Raw genomic sequence first — 18,779 nt, forward strand, 5'->3', positions numbered from 1 at the left:
GACTGGAACAGATTCGAGGACCACTTTGAAAGAAAAAACACAGAGTCATGACTGGACGGAGTAATTACCTGGCAAACATGTTGCCACAGATCAGAGAGGGATGGTGTAGTTATGAAAAGACGGGGAGATGAAAACACATCAGTGAGGGGGAGAAAGAGGGGAGGGAGAGGGAAAAACTGTGGGAAAGTGTTGCTCATGTTGACTCATGATAGATAGATAGATAGATAGATAGATAGATAGATAGATAGATAGATAGATAGATAGATAGATAGATGAAATTTATGAAATATGCACCGTTGGGGCATATAAAAAGCTTCCACAAATATGCTCCAGCTTCCTCTTCCTTTAATCCTCTCCATCCTTTACGCCTCAGTCTTTCTCTCCTCTGCTCCTCTTCCTCTCCAGCCTCAGCCGGCACACTGGAGAGCTTCTCTCTCTTTTTTTTGTTCCCTCTGTCAGAAAACACAACAGCGTCTCGGGGGCAATTTATTCAGTGCAAACAGCTGAGAGCCAGCGTATTTTTTTTGCAGGGATGCACGGGTGAGCAGGCACGGACCGGTCCGGTGACTAATTACCATAATAAGGCGCACAAGTTCGCCAGCGAGTCGGGCACGTTTTATTTCTCCGTATTACCGTGTCGGCAGTGCCGCAGCGGGGAGATAATCGGGCGGAGGGAGCAGTTACAGAGTAGACGGAGGGAGAGAGGGGGAGAGAAAGGAGCTGGCAGCACATGATCGCACAGCCTATCCAGTCACTGATCAACTGGAGCATTCACAATTTGCGCCGGCGACAACATATGGGAATACAACAAGGCGAGATTTGTGGTCACACCTGGTTGTGGAAGGACACCGGAGGACCCGAGAGGGGAGGAAAGGAAGAAAAGGGCGACCAGATCCGAGGGGCTTTGCATCAAACAGTCGAGGGAAAAAGCGTGGCAATCCGAAGCACCATCCGGTAGGTGAGCCTTGATTGATGCGCACAGACTGCCAATATGCTTTCCATCATCCGATCTGGCCAAAGACAAATTCACCTCATCAGGGTTTTAGCGCGCCTCGCAGCCCAACAAGTATATCACTCATGTTTTATTATTATTTTTATCATCAGTATTATTTATATATGTGTGTATATATTTGCTCCTGTGTGCGTGGCACGGTTCAAGAAACAATTAGGTCCGTCTGTGAAACAATACAATCGACTCTTTGCAAATGCCAGAGCCACTTGATTGAGGATGCGGATTTCAGTGAATAGCTGGCAGTCACATATTAAAGCAGAGGGTTCTGTTCGAAGGCCCAGTCTGGATATAAATTCAAACAAAAGGGGGGAAGACACACCATAAAAGCTACGGGGATTAGGCAGTGATTTGCGCACAGCTACATGCACACAAAAACAACCACAGCAGAATAAAGCAACAAAAATCCAAGTTTTTATTAAAAATCCTCACATTTGCAATTGCATTGTGTATTTTAATGGGGTGAATGTCTGTGTTCTTAGTTACATCTGGGTCTAGCTGTAAAATAACGCTTTCAGAAATTAGCCTGCAAATTGCATAGACCCCACCAATCTGCTATAGGGATGAATCAAGATTGTAAAGTTGGTCAGGTGAGTTTTGGAAGCCCCACCCTGCTATATTTCCATTTGATAAAGACAGAATTACTGCACATTTGACTCCTGCAGCAGCACCTCCCACAGTGCATGCCCATTAAATTGTCATTAAGTTGGTAAAACAGCTGAAATCAACACAACATGTCGCAAATCTAAACATTGAAAAAAAGGAGGAAGGTTGTGGCTCTGAGGATGAGATAAACAGCTGCTTGCCTGCTTCAAGTTGCTGCTCAGATCTACACAGGGAAGGAAATAATGCAGCCAATGAACAAAGGATTCTCATTTTAACGCTTTTGTACGATCTTGTTATATGTCAGCAGTATATGTGCATTAGTTTCATTTAAAGCTCTGACAGTGTAATGATGCGATCATACTAACCAACCCCTTCATTTCCACTGCAGCTCTCAGAATAATTCCACGCGCTGAATATCGCAGTAAAGGTAGACTTGGGGTGAGCAACCTTTGCCAAAAAGCCCACGGAGGGGCACTTGAAACAAAAGCGGGTTATGAGGACTCATACAAATAAGGAGCTGCAGAGGCTTGAGACATGCCTGCTGCAATAACTTGATGTAACCTGTGCACATGGCACTCAGGCGATAGACAAACAGATGGCATCTCCAAAGGAATTCATCTTGTGAAAGTTGGAAGAGGTATTCTTGGATGGGCTACCCTCTGACTCGCTGGCACCGGTGCCTGCGTCTGGCAGTAATGATGGCAGTCATGTTGAATGGCCTTGCTGATTACATCGCTCAGTCTTATGACTTCCTAACACCTTTCAGGGGGAAAAAAATCCCTCCAAAATCGTCCTGGTTTCACTGTAGCTGCGATACTGCAGAGCGTTGCTGAATTGATTTGCATTGCTTCATTATACATCAATAGATGCAAGCAATTGAGATTTGCAATTGCATGACCAGCTTGGGCACAATGCAGCCTCTTCCAGTGCTATTAGATGGCTGGTTATTAACATGGTTATTGAATGGCTTTCTAATTCATTCGTTTGTACATAGAGGAGGCACATCTATATTGTAGTACAAGGTCTTTGTAGTGCCAGAGTCATTGTGTGGCACTTCCAGTGTGTTATTTTGTGTATTTTTGTATTTGAGTTTGTCCTTAGTTACAGCAAAATCCAGATTAGAACAGGGGGGATGCTGATTTATGCAGAGAGCACAACACTTCTTATTACCTGTCAGAGGCTGAACCACTCTGCTGTTGTTCCACTTTGTATCCATGGATGCACGCTACAAGCGTTTCTTTGGCTGCAATGCCTTTTAATTACTTCATTGCCTTAAAGAAAAACATTTAAAAACAGTATATAGTGTCAGATGATTAATGTCTTCGGTAAGCAGCTATGTAATAAGCAGAATAATGTATAGGGAGCCATTCATTATTGCATTTGGCCTTGGGGCTTACTTTCAGTAATGACCAGCTCACTGTGAGTGTGCCTTACTTGGCAACCTGTAGCAGATCTGAGACTTGTCTTGTTGTTGCTGCCAGTGATAAGCTCGGTCTCAAATCATTAGTGTTCGTTTCAATTGGCTGTGAATGTAAGGTAACAGTACTCGTTGGCATTTGGCTTATTGATGGTATTGACGTCTGACTGATGTCCGGATCATTTTGTCATGATCTCCGACAGATTAGTCTCAGCACGTCACATCACGCTCGTGTCATTCAAAACAGGCTGGAAAATGGTGCATCGCAGCACAAAGCAACAGCAAACAAAAGAAGCTCAGCTGGGACACATCTCCAACATCACAGCTTCAGATCTGCCTCAGACCTTCCCCTCGTGATAGTTTGCTTTCTTTTAATGATCGTATATGGCTCGGTGTCGCTGCAAAGCAGTCCTACAAAGAAGAATAGAAGTGATGCAGTTTCAGCCCAGCCATGCTAACTGCCCTCAGCTACTGTGCTCCCTGCTCACACTGGGAATATGTGAACTTCCTGTCTATAAAACATAACAGCATAGCCATTATATTCATGACAGCACAGTCATTATTGGAATGACAGCTTTCCCGCTACCCATTGTTGCCATTACAGCTGAAAAATTGATGGTTTGCAGTGTCTGTGGTGGGCAGTAGGTGGAAACCTGTCAGAACAGACTGGAGGTGGACTGAACACCAGGATTAAAACAGCTCATAAAAAGAAGTTCAGTTGATTTTGACAGAAAGCACCTATACTCACTATTGACTCATATTGTTAATTACAAGGTAAGCCATTCCAAGAAACCCACTGTGTTATTTTCAGTGCCATAGTGGTAAAACACCGCTGATTAATCAGATGCATGCATGCTAATTGGAACTATTCTGTAACAAAATAGAAAATTTATGAGCATGTGTTCTAAAAGGGACTAGTTGTCAAGAAATAGAGCATACCTATATTTATCTGCAGGAGCACATTCAGTCAAAATAACAGGTAAAATTGAACAAATCTAAAAGTTTTTGTGATATTTTATGAGAAAACTGTTGCTCCATCTTTGCTTTCATATCTTCTCCATGAATAATCACGACAAGTGGAAAACTGTGGTTTTCCCTGCAACTGCTCAGACTCTCTTACAGATCTAATTTCTGCAAAATGTCCCTGGGCATGCACTGTTTTTGGGGGGAATTTGTCCCGTTTAAATTGCATTTTGCACTCATTGTTTTTGCTGTTTTAATGAAAGCAGTTCTTGAGCCATGTGCCATTTGCAGCAGCAGGAACACAAACACAGTCCCTCTCTTCTCCACTGAAAGCATTTTAGAGGGCAGGAAGGGAAGGAAAGGAGGCAAAGGGAGGGCTTTCTGGAACCTCGGTGTCGGTACCCTTGCCACAGGCCTGCGCAGAGCTGGACAGCTTCTATCTTTGGCTATGACCACAAATTAATTAGTTGTACATTTGCAGGGTAAACAGCACGTTGAACTACTGCTGACAAAACTGAGGTTCATTGGATCGGTGTGTTAGTCAGCTGGCTGGGAGACAAGAGAAGGGCAGTTTGTGATAGGATGTGTCTCTACCTCCCAATAACCGAGTGACTGCACCTCCATATTCCTGTCGTAGCTCCATCTCCATCCTCAACATGCATCTTACGTGTGTCCGTGTTATAAATTCTTTCTTTTTGATGATAAATACCCATTAACTTAATTTACATGTAAATTAAGGCATCGCCTCATCTTCTTTGTGGGACTTTCTGAGCAGCCATTAGTGTATTTCATTGGAGAAGAGTTGGCAACACTGTCTTTTGTGGATTTATCCAGACATTTATTGTAAACTTCCTGCCATCCTGTGCAGCAGACGCCTGAGTTTTATGAGTGCTGTTTATTTGGCAGAGCAGGAATGGCGATATCAGCACATGCACTCCAAACCGATATCCTTCCAAGGCAAATAAAATATAAAAGGACATGAAAACATTTCCAATTGTTCCCTAATTGGTGTTGATTGTTGTAATGTTGATTGCAAATTAGCATGAAATATGATACACAAATAAATCAATAGGAAACCACAGAAAGTGATGAATACTATGTGCAGGCTTCACTGTAGGACTCAGTTTTGTGTTAGCCGGTGTGGTAACAAATGACAAACACTTTTGTAAATTTATGAGGGAGATATTACTGTTATACCTCTGAAGGTGGATAAAATTGTACAGACAGAAGCAGATGTTTATGACTGTTTTGTGTCTTTCATTGTTGAGTGACGCAGTTTCCTCCATTTGAACTGAGGTTAGTCTCTTGTGGAGACCGATGGTGACGTTGGAGTGGAGCATTTATTGTTATTAGGTTTTCCATTCAGGTGTTGCAGTCAATACTGTATCTGAGTGATGGGAGCGTCCCAGAGTAACAATTTCTAACTAGAGGTACTCATACATCAGGGGTTACATGTGGTACATCTGGCTGGGTAAACACTGAGAAGTAGCTAATTAAAACTAAATAGGGCTAAGAATTTGATTTAGCAATACGTTAGCCTGAAACACCTGATACCAGAGTGCATGGAAGTATTTAGTTACATAGAAGTTGAAACACTTAAAGTTTGACCTCATCATTGAAATAGTTCAAAGTCACAGACAATGGATAGATAGCTAAATTGCTATACGGTTGCTATTTTAGCTAGCAAAAAAATTAAAAAATAGTGTTTTGTTTGAATTTTAACAAAAGTATGCTAAAAGAAATGAATAAATGGTTACATTTTTTAGCTTAAAGCAATGGCTATGCTGTTGAAATATTTACCTAAAAGTTGTGCTTAAGTGTTGACATACATGGCTAAACGGATTAGCTATGTGGTTGCTATTTTAGCTAGCATGAAGGAGTAAACCAAAGACAATATGAATACAGTGATGCAATAGTGTAGTGAAAAAATAGTTCAACTGTTGAAAGAGGCAGCTGTAGTTTGTGGATATCTGTTAAAATGAAAGTGAAGCCAGTGTGGAAGTGGCTTAAATATGCATTCTTTCTAATATCCAGTTTCTAATTTCCACTCATTGGAAAACGAAGTCAGATTGTATAAAAGTCTAATGAGAAAATGACCGAACTTCTTTCTTGATTTATTACCTCAGTAAACAGTTTCCTAGTGCTGTTGTGGTCTTAATCTGTAATTCAGTTTGTACATTATGGTCCTATTTAGAGGGAAAATAAGGAGGGTTCTAATGAAAGTACCTGAGGCAGGCATGAGGTGGCGCTAATATTTACAGGAATGCCCTCAAAACCAGCCTTTTGAACCTTTTTGTTGACATTATTCAATTCAATTAAATTCAAAAAACTTTGTCTCCAAGGGGCAATTAAAAACCACATAAAAGCAGCTTAAAAGGGGCAACCAATCAAGACACACAATTACACACAAAAAGACAAAACGACATTAAAAAGAACATTGTAAATTTTACAGTGCACTTTGTTCCTCACATATGGGACAGTAAGGTGCTCTTAAATACTATGTTAAAAGAATGTGTGCCTTAAAATAAATAAAAACAAGTCTACTTATGCTGTGGAATCCAGATGTGTAGATGGCGATGCTAAGTCAGAGTGTACAAATACAATAATTAACTCGAGTTCTATTGTCACAGAGGACATAGAACAATGGTCGTCTGTTATGTTAGCTAATATGGGGAATTTTACATTGAAAATGGCGATGTTAGAGAGGAAACAAGGACATTGAGAAGGCAAGAAAAGGGACTCGTTCTCCCTCAGTGTCGACACTTGCACAGCAGTTTTTCAGGGCTACTTTAAAGTACCTACTCCACAGTAGGTCCTTTTTTCTCCCTGAATATGTCCCTGAAAGAGGTTTTATTGGGACTGTTCTTGCTGTTGGGACATGTATAAAGGTTCAGGTCAACCTGAAATGGCTGAAGCTCCTACAGTGCAAACCAACCCATACATGATAAAACAACGTATGTTTTAAGGCGGGACTACCTTGTGATTGACAGGTCACTATTGTATCACTTTGTGCCCTCATGTTTTACTGCTCACTCATCATTTCCATGTCAGAAGACCAGGATGGCGCAGGCCAAATTTTCCTCTTGCAATAATTTTCTTTTATAAACAGTGCATGGTTGAAATATATAGCTAACTAATGAACGAATGGTTGAGCTAGTTAGCTAATACTAATATTTAGCTAAATGTAACAGATAAATGGTTGAAATGATGGTAACTTCACCCACTTTTACATTTAGATAAAGAAGTAAATAAAGAGATTGAGATGGGTGATGATGGGTGGTGCAGATAAAGGAGCTGTGGCATCAGACAACACTATCGGCCCTGCAGTACTTAGACCGAGCACGTCACACCACAGGCTTTGGCAGATAAGTAAAAGACGTTTTTTGGTGTAAACTCGTGTTCTAAAATTGAATCTAAGCCAGTGCAGATGCAAAAATGAGAAATCAACAATTTAATGATATCACTAAAAAGACCAGACAGAAACCTCTCTCCCTCCCCTCCTATGCTTCGGACTAGTCTTGCTGTGTGTGCAGTGCATATCTTTTCATGATTACATCAGCTGTGATGCTGATATAACCACTTACTGTGGTTTGGGGCTAAAGAAACACAGCTTCCTGCATTAATTTTGTCTATTTGAGTATTTTGTATGTCTCCCATTTTGACAGATGATAAAAACCTAGTGATGTCTCAGTCTTTCAAAATACAAAGCTGGTTTAATGCTGAGCGTTTCAGAATAGCGTGACTCCAGCTATGCATGCAGAGTGACCAGTTCATCCACTGATGAAAGCTCTGTGCAGATGAAAGCTGTGTGAGGATGTGGGGTCATCACTGCACTGACACCGTCCAATATCTGCCTTCACTTTTTTTTCCAAGTGATATCCTAGAGTCCCTGAATTGAATGTCGAATAACAATAGTTGTGGCAACAGACTTCAATAGCTTGAAGCTGCTTGTGAGAACGAACTGAGCTTGAATAAAATCACAATTTGTCTGCCTCAAAAGAGCCTGTGTTACTCTGCAGCAAGAAATAATATTTTCTCCTTCATACATTAAATTTGCTATTTTGAGACAGCGAAAAAGCAAACTATCAGTTTTCACCCATTCTTCATTTTAGTAACAGCCTCAGAAGATAGATGGTTGATATAAAAAAAATTAACTTCCTGGAAAAAACACCTTTGAAACAAAATGTAGTTCATAACAGTTATGGTACATGAAAACACTTTTCATGGTAGCATAGTAACACTTCTTTGACAATTCAGTCTCATGCTGCTGTGACTGCACGTCATTTGAGCCAGTACATGTACATGCTGTGTGCATTTGTAAAGTACTGTTCATGTTACTCCATTAAATCTTATTTTGCAACAAAGCAAAGACTGCTGCAATTTGAGGCCTAAGATGAAGCTTTACATGCTGATGATTATTATTTGCATGAGTGATTTCCAAAATCACATTTTTTTTAAAAAACAGACATTTAATAAAAGCCGAGACCTTTTGAATCTAAATGCAAAACAGCTGTGAATGGTGTTTCTCTTTAATATACTGCCGCTCTAAATGAGACATGGAAGAAGCTTTGTGAGGCCTGAAAGTGTTGACATTTGTCCACATTAGAGCATTTAAATCCAGCAAAAGTGTCCTCTAAAGAGGTACTAATCTGTTAAACCTTCATCCATCCATCCATTCTCTCTACACCGCTTTATCCTCACTAGGGTCATGGGGGGTGCTGGAGTCTATCCTAGCTGACTCGGGCGAAGGCAGGGGACACCCTGGACAGGTCGCCAGTCTGTCGCAGTGCTGTTAAACCTTCATGTATCCCAAAATCAAAAAAAGTGGAACCATATGAAAAGCCTAAGCATGCACGCTGAGCTTTGTTTGTTCGTAACTGAGCTGTATCTGACGTTTACTGACAAAGTATACAAATTGCAAGAATTGTTAGAACCACCCAAGCTTCAGAGCACTGCTCACTTGAGAACCATAGTATGGACCAGATGCATTAAATATTAATGTTTCCCATGAGATGAAATATGAGCAAGTTGTATCTTCATGTGTCATGCCCAGTTGTGTTACATGAAAGACTTCAAGAATTCTATTATTCTGTAAATCTGCTGCAGCAGAGCAAAGGATATCAAGTAACTTCCCGTCAAATCTGATGTACAGTATGTGCTGATATACAGTATTTTCAAAAACGTCTGCACACATGCTGCCGCCGCTTTTTTTAGAGTAACTAAGCTGGAATTCTGTCCGTGCAGCGCGGCGGCTGTAAGTTGATTGATGGTCTCAAAGTCAAGAGAGAGAAGTCATGACATCAAATTTTGTGCAGTGCGTTGTTGGTGCGACGGGCTCCATTAGGGCTGAACAACAGACTTCATTTATCATATGAGAGCACAAAACGAGCTTTTCTTCAAATGCTTCATTTTTCTGCCGTTTACTGGTAATTGTAGTTTGCTTGTGGTTGGATCGTAATGGGGCACTTCATTTGCTCCCATTCCTCATAACTGTACATACAGCCCGTGTACAAATGAGGCATCAAGAGGAGACCTTTCACATCACATTTTTGACTCACGTTGATGAATCTGAATTTTCATCACCTCTCGGAAGCTGTTTGTCATTGCTTGCATAATTAAATGGAGCATGTGCCTGCCTAATTAGAGGGGAAAAAAGGAGAATCTGAACCCAAAAGGATGACTGTTTTTGTTCAGGATAAAACGAGCCTTTTTTTGTTCCTCATGAGGAGCTTCTCTTTCTACAGAGGGGCTTTATTTTCCCCCAGTCTGTGCTAATTAGTTAGAGGAGTACCGTAATGAACACTGCAACAGGCTGTGGGTAAATGTGTAGTCCTCTGCAAACAAAGCAATTCAAAGTATGCATAAAATATCACATTGTTGTATATGGTTAATGTCATGGGAAACCCTGGAGTGCTCTCATTTGGACTAATGCGTTAGGAATCACCGTGTTGTGGCCCGCATATTTAGTAACTTTGCAATCAGCATGAAAAATGGTTAGTCATATTTCCCATCCACCCCACGCTCGCTCTCGCCTCTTTTCCTTCAGCATTGTTTTCTCCTCTTTTCTCTGATGTCGACCTCTCTTCTTTCGAGCTGCCATGTTTTTTGTTATCATCAGAGAGACAAATGAGAAACAAGAGAGAAAGAAAGCCTCGGGGCTCATGTCCTCACATCATCACCACTCCCTTTATCTCCCCCCGCTCTCCCGCTCGTTCTCTATCCTCCATCTTTCCGTCTTCCTGAGTGACAGCTGGCAGCCAGTAGGGTACAGTGGGCATGCCAACCCAAGTGCCGATATTTGCCAACTGACTTGAGAAAATACACATTTGAACGTGACTGACTCATGCGTGCGGTGTCGCTTTTTGCTGCTCTTTTTATTTCTTCTTTTTTGAAGAAGAAGAAGAAGAAAGGGAGAGAGAGCTTGAACACATGCAGCACACATTACACTCCCTGCTGCCCACAGAGCTTTGTGGTCATTAAAACATGCGAACAGTACGTTCACAGAAGGCCTGTAAATGAACCCGGTGGGACGGTGTCAAGGCCACACAGGCAGCTGCCATAAAATCTACCATTGAAAGCAGCAGCGTGTGGAGAAGAATTGATTAGAAGGGAAGAAAACTATTACAAGTGGACTAGTTTTAATTTTAGATTGATGTTTTATAAATACATGGATGAAGATAGATTTACATTCTAAAATCCACCCACTGCTGTGAAGATCTGCTGCTCACTTAATGTTGTTTTCTTGCTAACTGGAACAATAATTAAACTCTACAGCTTTATGACACACAATAGCTCGTGCACATATCTAAATACTGAACCTCATGCTACATACAGTGCAGCTAATGCTGAGTTGAGTCATATATGTAATCACTCAGCATGCCACACGCTGAGTGACAAGTGGTGGTGAAAACAGGAGGAGCAGCCATGACAATGGAGGATTACTCTTTGATAATTTCCACATTTTCAAGAATGTCTCAATAGCACACGACTTTCTTTTCATTCCTTCACCCCAAATGGGAATTGACATTTGGGTCAGGTTCTCCGGGTGATGCAGAGCGAACAGCACTTCTGAGAATCCAAGATCTGATTAGTGTTTCATCGAGGTCTGATTGCTGAATTTTACAGCAATCTATGGAGGTGCAGAGGTCAGCGATTGCAAGCAGAAAATTGCAGGACACAAGATTACACAAAACATACATAGAGAGCAAAAGAAAATACAAGAGAACACATTTGCGCACAAACATGTACGCAGTGAATATCTATGTGTAATCTGGGATTATTCTTGCACAGACGGAAGGCAGGTCCAGCTCTTCATGTGGGACAGAAATACACAAAATGCATGAAAATGAGAGACAAAACACAAGGCTAAGACTTGAGGGATAAAGCAACACAGGCGGTAATGAAAAATCAGGGATACAGAGATTTGTGTTTTTGCTTTGATGAAGGAGGCAGACAGAGATAGAGAATCAGAATCTGAGACCAAAACAACAGCAACAGTAATCTGCTGGAAGCAACAGACAGTTCACTGACATTTCTATAGAAATCTGATGTCTGCTCTCTTTCTATTAGCACCAGTTCAACAACCAGCATCGTAACACTGATTACTACAATAACAGCACAGACATTTGTGTGATTACCTCAACAAACAGGGCAGCCATCAGAGAGCCTGCACACTACAGCTGACATTATGTGCCTTTTCATTGCATTGGAAGGCTGATGAAAAAAGCTGCTTTATGACGCATAAAGGGAGGCTGGTGGTGCTTGGTGGCACAGAACGGGAAGAGAAAGGCTTGCTCTTTCAGCGGCCACAATTTTATTAAAACTGCAGTGAAATGTCAGTCAATATATTAGTCGACTGTCATGAAATTAATCAGCAGCAATTGGATAAACAGTGTAGATAAAGCAAAAATAGCAAAAACTCAATTTTCTTGTCCTTCTCTTATCGTAAGCTAAATATCTGTCAGTGTCGGACTGATTGTCAGACAAATTAAGATTCCAAGAAATTCCATTTTATAGACCAAGCAATTAATCTTATCTAATTGAGAAAAGTAGATTGATTTGTAGAGGTATCAATAATGAAAGCGTTTGTTAGTTGAAGACCTAATTGTTGCCCTCTTCAGTAAAATCACAGCAAAAAGCCTACTTTGTACTTATTCTAATATAATTGCAAGTTCTACAACTGGGTAGACATAATTCTAATAGAAACATCTAGAATACTCAGATAGGAGACATGGTTTATTTAGCAGAGAAAGTAACAAGGAAGATCTGATCAGTGCACACTCAAACCAGAGGGGCTGCTCTGGTTGAGCATTCTGGCCTGGTGATGCTGCTCCACCCTCAAGTCATTTAAGTCACACTTAGGTTTCAGTGGTCATTGGAATTCCTTTTTACGAGCCCACTGATCAATCAGTCTCGTAATTCAATCCGCCGGTCAATCATGTTTAAATGAATAATTCACAAACCATCACAGAAAGCCCGTTGAACTGGCTCACAAGCAGGGCGCTGCCCTTTAGCTGCAAGGAGACCTGAATGGAACCCGTCCAAAAGAAAACTCGATAAGATGAAAATGCATCAAAGTAATGTGAACATTTGTGTATTGCTGCGCTGCGTTTGGACAGTCTGTGGGCAAAACTATCATCTGTTCATCATAGCCGCATATCGTTGTGATTTCAAACTCTGATCTGCTCGTACGCATGACAAATTAAAAAATGGATGAGACGCTAATTACGGTCATAAATTCTCAATACTGTAAAGCTACAGGAGTAAATGCGGCCTGCTCTCTCTCCACTCATCTTCTATAGCCTCTCTGCTGTCCACCATTAAAATACAGGCGAAGTAAAGTTCCACTTCTTAACTGCCATATGTGTGCACAAGGGGTCAACTGATGTGAGTTTTTTCGGCACCTATAATGACTGTTATTGGTCAAGCAGAACGATGATCAACATTTGCTACCAATGTTTTCTTAAAGGAAAATGTAAATCTTTCTGAACTTTGCTTGAGACTACAGAAAGAGACCAACAGCATCAGAGCACATTTTTAAATTAACCTATTTTAACATAAAATTGGTTTTAAAAAATAATACTGAGAATCCGAAAAATGCTGAGTATCAGATTCGATAATTGGCTAAAAAAAAGCGATAATCTTTTGACCTCTAGCGTGCACAGAGAACAATTTACTGTTCTTTCTAATCGCTTTTCATTAAATAGAAAATTGAAATCAATATATTAAATCAATCAGCTTCTTTCTATGACTAATGGAACGTCCAGTGTGGGTGAGAATCATTGATGGAAAAATGTCAAACACTTCAGTGCACTAATCAGGATTTGCACACGTTTGTGTTTTTAGCATGAAGGCTAAATCTTTTGTCTTTGGTAGTTACTCAGTTTGTTGAAACTATTGTTTGGCTGTAACTATACACAGAAATGCTTCAGATCAAATTTCCAGGGCTTTCAAGATTTAGTTAGAACAAAAGGGTCATTAAAGTGCAAGAGTATAATTTGTATAATAAGCTCTCTGCAGTCACTTAAATTAGTTCTGTAGCTTGGGTGTGCAATAGTAGCATGAGTCAGTACAACACACAGATGTGTAATATACTGCACTGGATATACACTACCGTCCAAAAGTTTGGGGTCACCCCGGCAAATTCATGTTTTCCATGAAAAATCGTATGTTTATTCATGTGCTAACAAAATAGAACAAGGATTTTCTAATCATCAATTAATCTTTCAACACCATTAGTTAACACAATGTAGCGTTAGAACACAGAAGTGATGGTTGCTGGAAATGTTCCTCTGTACCTCTATGTAGATATTCTATTAAAAATCAGCCGTTTCCAGCTAGAATAGTCATTTACCACATTAACAATGTCTAGACTGGATTTCTGATTAATTTAATGTTCTCTTCTTTGAAAAACACTGCTTTTATTTCAAAAATAAGGACATTTCTAAGTGACCTCAAACTTTTGAACAGTAGTGTTGCTATTTGGATCAAATTTAAACTAGACCAATTAACATAACAAACGATGCAAACACAATATAACTGACGTGTATTACATAAAGCAACCAGACTTGTAGTTTTTACAGTGAAATTCGTGCTCACAGCTTTGTTTTTCTTGTCGGTTTACTGCCTCCTCTGATTAATGCGTCCCATTTAATGCCTGCATGCAGTCAGCTATGGCAATTGCGATGATAAAGCAGCAAAAACATGCATAATTTGCCTGTTCTAAACTTTGCATCTGCACGAGACCGGAGCATATGAACAATCAGAGCCTGTTGCACCGCCCACACTGGGTCAGGTTTCAGCAACGCATCAGCCGCTCGTGATGTGGACGCCCTGTCAGGGTGCAATAACCGCCAGCCCACACAGACGGGGCCCAGATGGACAGGTTTACCGTTTCTGATTTCCTTCCCTCCTCCTGCCACTGAGCAGTCCTCTCCCTGCGCTTCAGGCTTTGTGCTTTGTGAAATGAAGTGCGATGATCAATTGCGCTGAAAATTTCTCAGAAGGTTTAAAATGGAGTTCTGTGGCCCTGGCCTGCCTCCTGAATTTTTTAACTTTCCTCTGTGCAGAAAGACAAATGGCTGCCCTTTATGGAACTGCCTTAAGCAGTTTGACTGTTAATACTTTAGGTGTTTAATATTACAGAAGAGAGTTGTTAAATATACAAAAACATTACAGTACATTTTATAATGCATGAGCTTTTTAGAAAATTTCATCATGCCTTTTTTATGCAAGTGTTGGGTTTCCCTGTTGTTTTCCCTGTTTTTACTAATAAAACAGGAGCTTTTGACCCCTCTGGGAGCCATGTGTATTTTTACAGTGCCACAGTTTTCAGTGTCAGAGTCACAATCAGTCATATGGCCGTGGATCTGTGCCAGCGCACACACTTCTGACAATAAAGGAATGAATTGCAAATAAAAAAAATGCCAGGAAAACATAAAATTTCTTGACATTGAGGTTATTGGCTTTGTGACTGGAGAGAAGGTTTATGGCGGGGAGCTTTTCAGAGGCCAAAAGGAGACAAAGGAAGCTAATCTCACTTAGAACGGTAAAATCTGCTATATAGCTAATGAAGTATTATACTGTGGTCAATGAGGTAGAGGCACTGCAGAGAGCCTATACAGTGTGTATGCATATACACGCGTGTGTGTGTGTGTGTGTACAGTTTGTGTGCTTTGTTGTTTGAGTGGGGGTTTGTTTGCCAGCAGGTTGCAGTGATAATGCTGCCATTAAGAAGTGAAGTCTTTCAAGGGAGAATGAGCAACGTCAGGATGTGAGGGGGAGAGAGGTGGAATAGAGAGAACATTTAGAAACCAAAATACGTACAATATTTCACATACCCAGACCGGACACTGCGGCACTTTGAGCTAAATGCTAATGTTAGCATGCTGATGTGCACATAATGCATATTGTTGATCTGTTGTCCGTGTGATACAAAGCTGACATTTCACCCTCAACTCAGCTGAGGTTAAAATTGAACCAAACTTTAAGACAAATACAAATTTTGCCCAGATAAAATTGTAAGAGGTCAAAGTTTTTACAGTTCACTCTCATGGGAACATCAATGTCCCCTGCTGGCATACAAACAAATCAAGCGGCAACTCCCGGGCCTGAAAACTGCAGTTCCTTCAATGGCCACTTGAGGCTAACTCCAAAAGTGAGTCAATCCCTATGGACCCCCATGTTAAAATGTCCAATTTTACAGCTGAGATAAATTTGTACACAGCCTGGCAGAAAAAACATTTCTGCTCTCTATAGCTTATTTCCTCACTCCTGGCAGCTGTGCAGAGAATGAATATTTATGTAAATCACTTGTTTAAATTATATTAAGACTTAAAGTTATGCACATTTAAGGATGAGATGACAGGTGGGTGCCATCATGAGACAGTCCTAATCCAGAGATCCTATTCTGCGTCACTTGCATTCAACCCCTGAGCTTATTTTTGAATTAGCTTGTCGTACCAAAATAGCAACGAGTGGAGCCACCACATCGAGCTTCAAAAGCAGAAACCCTATAGGTGACAATACAGAGCAATCCATCCATCTCTGTGAGTTTGCTTGAGTTGTGAAATCCATCACAGTGAACATTAGGTCACCATGTTGTTCTGCACGGTAACACTGAGTACATTTATTTTAAAAAGTCTGCAATTTGCTGCCACACAACTCAATATTTAGTAATTTCATACTGACATTGGTTCACATAGTTAGTTGTGTGTTGTGAAAGTGGACACACAGAGAAAGAAACCCTCAAAGAATTCATCTTGATGGCGCTTTTCAACGATTTTCAGCTTGATTTTCTCGCCCACAACTATGCTGTTTGTGTTCCCACTTACTGCTTTCATAGCCCACAACAGGAACTTGTTTTCACCAAAAGGCTTTAAAAATCCACAGCACAGTAACCTTGCAGCACCAAACAGCAGACAGACAAAAAGAGTTATTAGGCAGCTGTAGTGGAGTATTTAGCAGTTGTAGATCAAGATGTTTCCCTCAAGAGTTGGTGGAGACCAAAACAGAGCTAAAATGGGAGTAAATGGTGGCTCTATATTTGCAAAAAGACTTTAAAAAACTTGAGGTGAATGATAATGTTGCTCTTACAGCTTGTTTCCACTTACTCTTAAACCATAAAAGTCAGTCACTGCAGGTTTAATTGTTCACTGTGATGGACTCAAGCAGGTTTCAAGTGTTACGTTATTTTATTATCACACAATAAAAAAATAATACTAATTTGTGAAAGGTGTAAAAATCTGTACATTCATTCTCACAGTCTGATCTGATTGTATTATATATTTAGGATAATTTGTTTACAATCATTCTGATTAAAGGCAATTTCAAAAACTTTCTAGGCTCAATATAAGACATGACTTGCATGAGGAGTATATTTGTATTTTTCTTATTTTTAAACTTAATGGCTCTAATTTCAGTGTGCTGCAGTAACATTTCAAGACGTACACTCTTGTATCGATTGTTTATGGAAATTGTATTTGCTGTCCATGAAGACCATGGTTTTATGCACAAAGATACGTATAGAGGAGCAATCAGCACAGTTATCTATACAGGTATAATATTACTGCATTTGTATATGGATGACATTACCAAGAGCATGAAGAGCGTGCTTATTTCTCAACTGAGTGATGTTGATGAGGACAGCATGTATTTAGCTTTTTAAAATGTTATCAACGTCACGTTCAGACCCAAGTCAAGGTTAAGTTGGTCTATAGGTCCAAGTCGAGGGCATGTGCGTTGAAGGATAGCAACTATATTTTCCTCTGCAGGAGCGCAAGTGTCATCAGTCCTAAAAATATGGCTGCAGCAGTGCTGTGGTCAAAGGTCATGATGAACGGTTTTCACACGTAGAGCTCTTTTTCCCAGAAACCTAATGATAGTCATGGAGGCCAACTGGTTTAATGGTCGAGATAAAACCTGGTTGACCTGCCAGGGGGCATTGGGGCGCAGGGGAATATAGAATTCTATGACTTTAGTCACCACACACTGTGGATTGTGCATTAACAGTGAAAACCTTTAAGAACAAACTACAGTGTAAATCAAACCATCTATGAAAAGCAAAGAATAATCAAACTTTAAAAATGAGATATTAATTTACAAAATATAAAATATTGTGCATTTGCGTTTAGCTTAATTATTAAATTTCTCCTTTTTTTCCACACATTTACTGTGGCTTTTGATGATCTGGTTCCTTGGGGCCATGTGAGGATACTCTAGAGGCTTTTTCCATTAAGAATAAAGGAAGCCTCCAGAAAGAGAATGAAACGGTACCTCCTGTTCCTCTTCCTGTGTTCTTGATTTCTGCGTCTTCCCATTTGCCAGCTTCTATTGTATCATTTTATGCTTGATTTTCTTTTTCTATTACCTCCTGTACAGACAGTATGGCAGCCCATGGGACATGTCAACATGCAGACCCCTTAAACTATTAGACCTGGTTTATTAATAACTCTGTAGCCTACACAACTGGCAGCAACCTTTTAATATTCATACAGCATGACTGTTCCCAACTGATGCTAACAGGACCAAGTGGGATCATATTAATGCATCACATACACATGCAGACAAGAAGCAGGCACACATTTTGAAACATACCTTTGAAATAATTATTTAAATGGGTGTGTCTCTGTACGAGGAGACCATGCAAATGCACACATGCATTTTTTTTTTAAGTCTGTTGTTCTGTTCTGCAGCCTGGTTGGATTGACGTGGCCAGTTGGATCAGCTTGGGCGAGTTCTGTCCTTTTTTTGGTCCAAGCTCGCTGCAGGCAGGAGCGGTTGGAACACTGTCCGCTTGGCTGAGTGGCCGAGTGAGGACGACCCATCACGCAAAGAGGGAAGACTTTTTAGAGGAAACATTTTGGAAGGTGAAAGCATTCAGTGAACTCCACCTCCTGTGAGCTGCAGGCCTCACAACAACAAAAAATGACCACGAATAGTGGTCAGAGCTGCAGAAAATGGTGACAACGTGGTCTCCTGCTCTCTCACGGAGCTGTAAGTTTGTCATTAAACAGGTCATCCAGACGTGAGTCATCTGTGAGATTAGTCTTTGTTTTCTGCATGCCCTCTGTCCCTCTCTATTCTTATCCTGCCTAATTTCCTCTCCGTCTCACACATTTTTTTCCCCCAGCTTGTTGACCTTGTCCCTTATTCCACCTTGTTCGATTGCGAGATAGTCCACAATGTGTGTGTGTGTGTGTGTGACTGTGTGTGTGTAGGGACAAAGGGGAAACAGAGGTGGGAGAGAGAGCAACGGGGAGAGAAGGAGAGAGGGAGCAGTGAGGT

At 40.6% G+C, this 18,779-nt stretch overlaps 1 protein-coding gene across 1 annotated transcript in view; it reads left to right on the plus strand.

Moving 5' to 3' along the window:
* The first annotated feature begins 348 nt into the window (after nucleotides 1–348).
* flrt1a (fibronectin leucine rich transmembrane protein 1a) overlaps nucleotides 349–18,779 on the plus strand; it is a 45,537-nt gene continuing 27,106 nt past the window's right edge. The window contains 1 exon segment of the mRNA XM_022204943.2: nucleotides 349–954. The gene's annotated coding sequence lies outside the window, so the exon portion shown is untranslated.

The sequence above is a fragment of the Acanthochromis polyacanthus genome, chromosome 17 (assembly GCF_021347895.1).
Source record: "Acanthochromis polyacanthus isolate Apoly-LR-REF ecotype Palm Island chromosome 17, KAUST_Apoly_ChrSc, whole genome shotgun sequence".
In the NCBI taxonomy this organism is placed as follows: domain Eukaryota; kingdom Metazoa; phylum Chordata; class Actinopteri; family Pomacentridae; genus Acanthochromis; species Acanthochromis polyacanthus.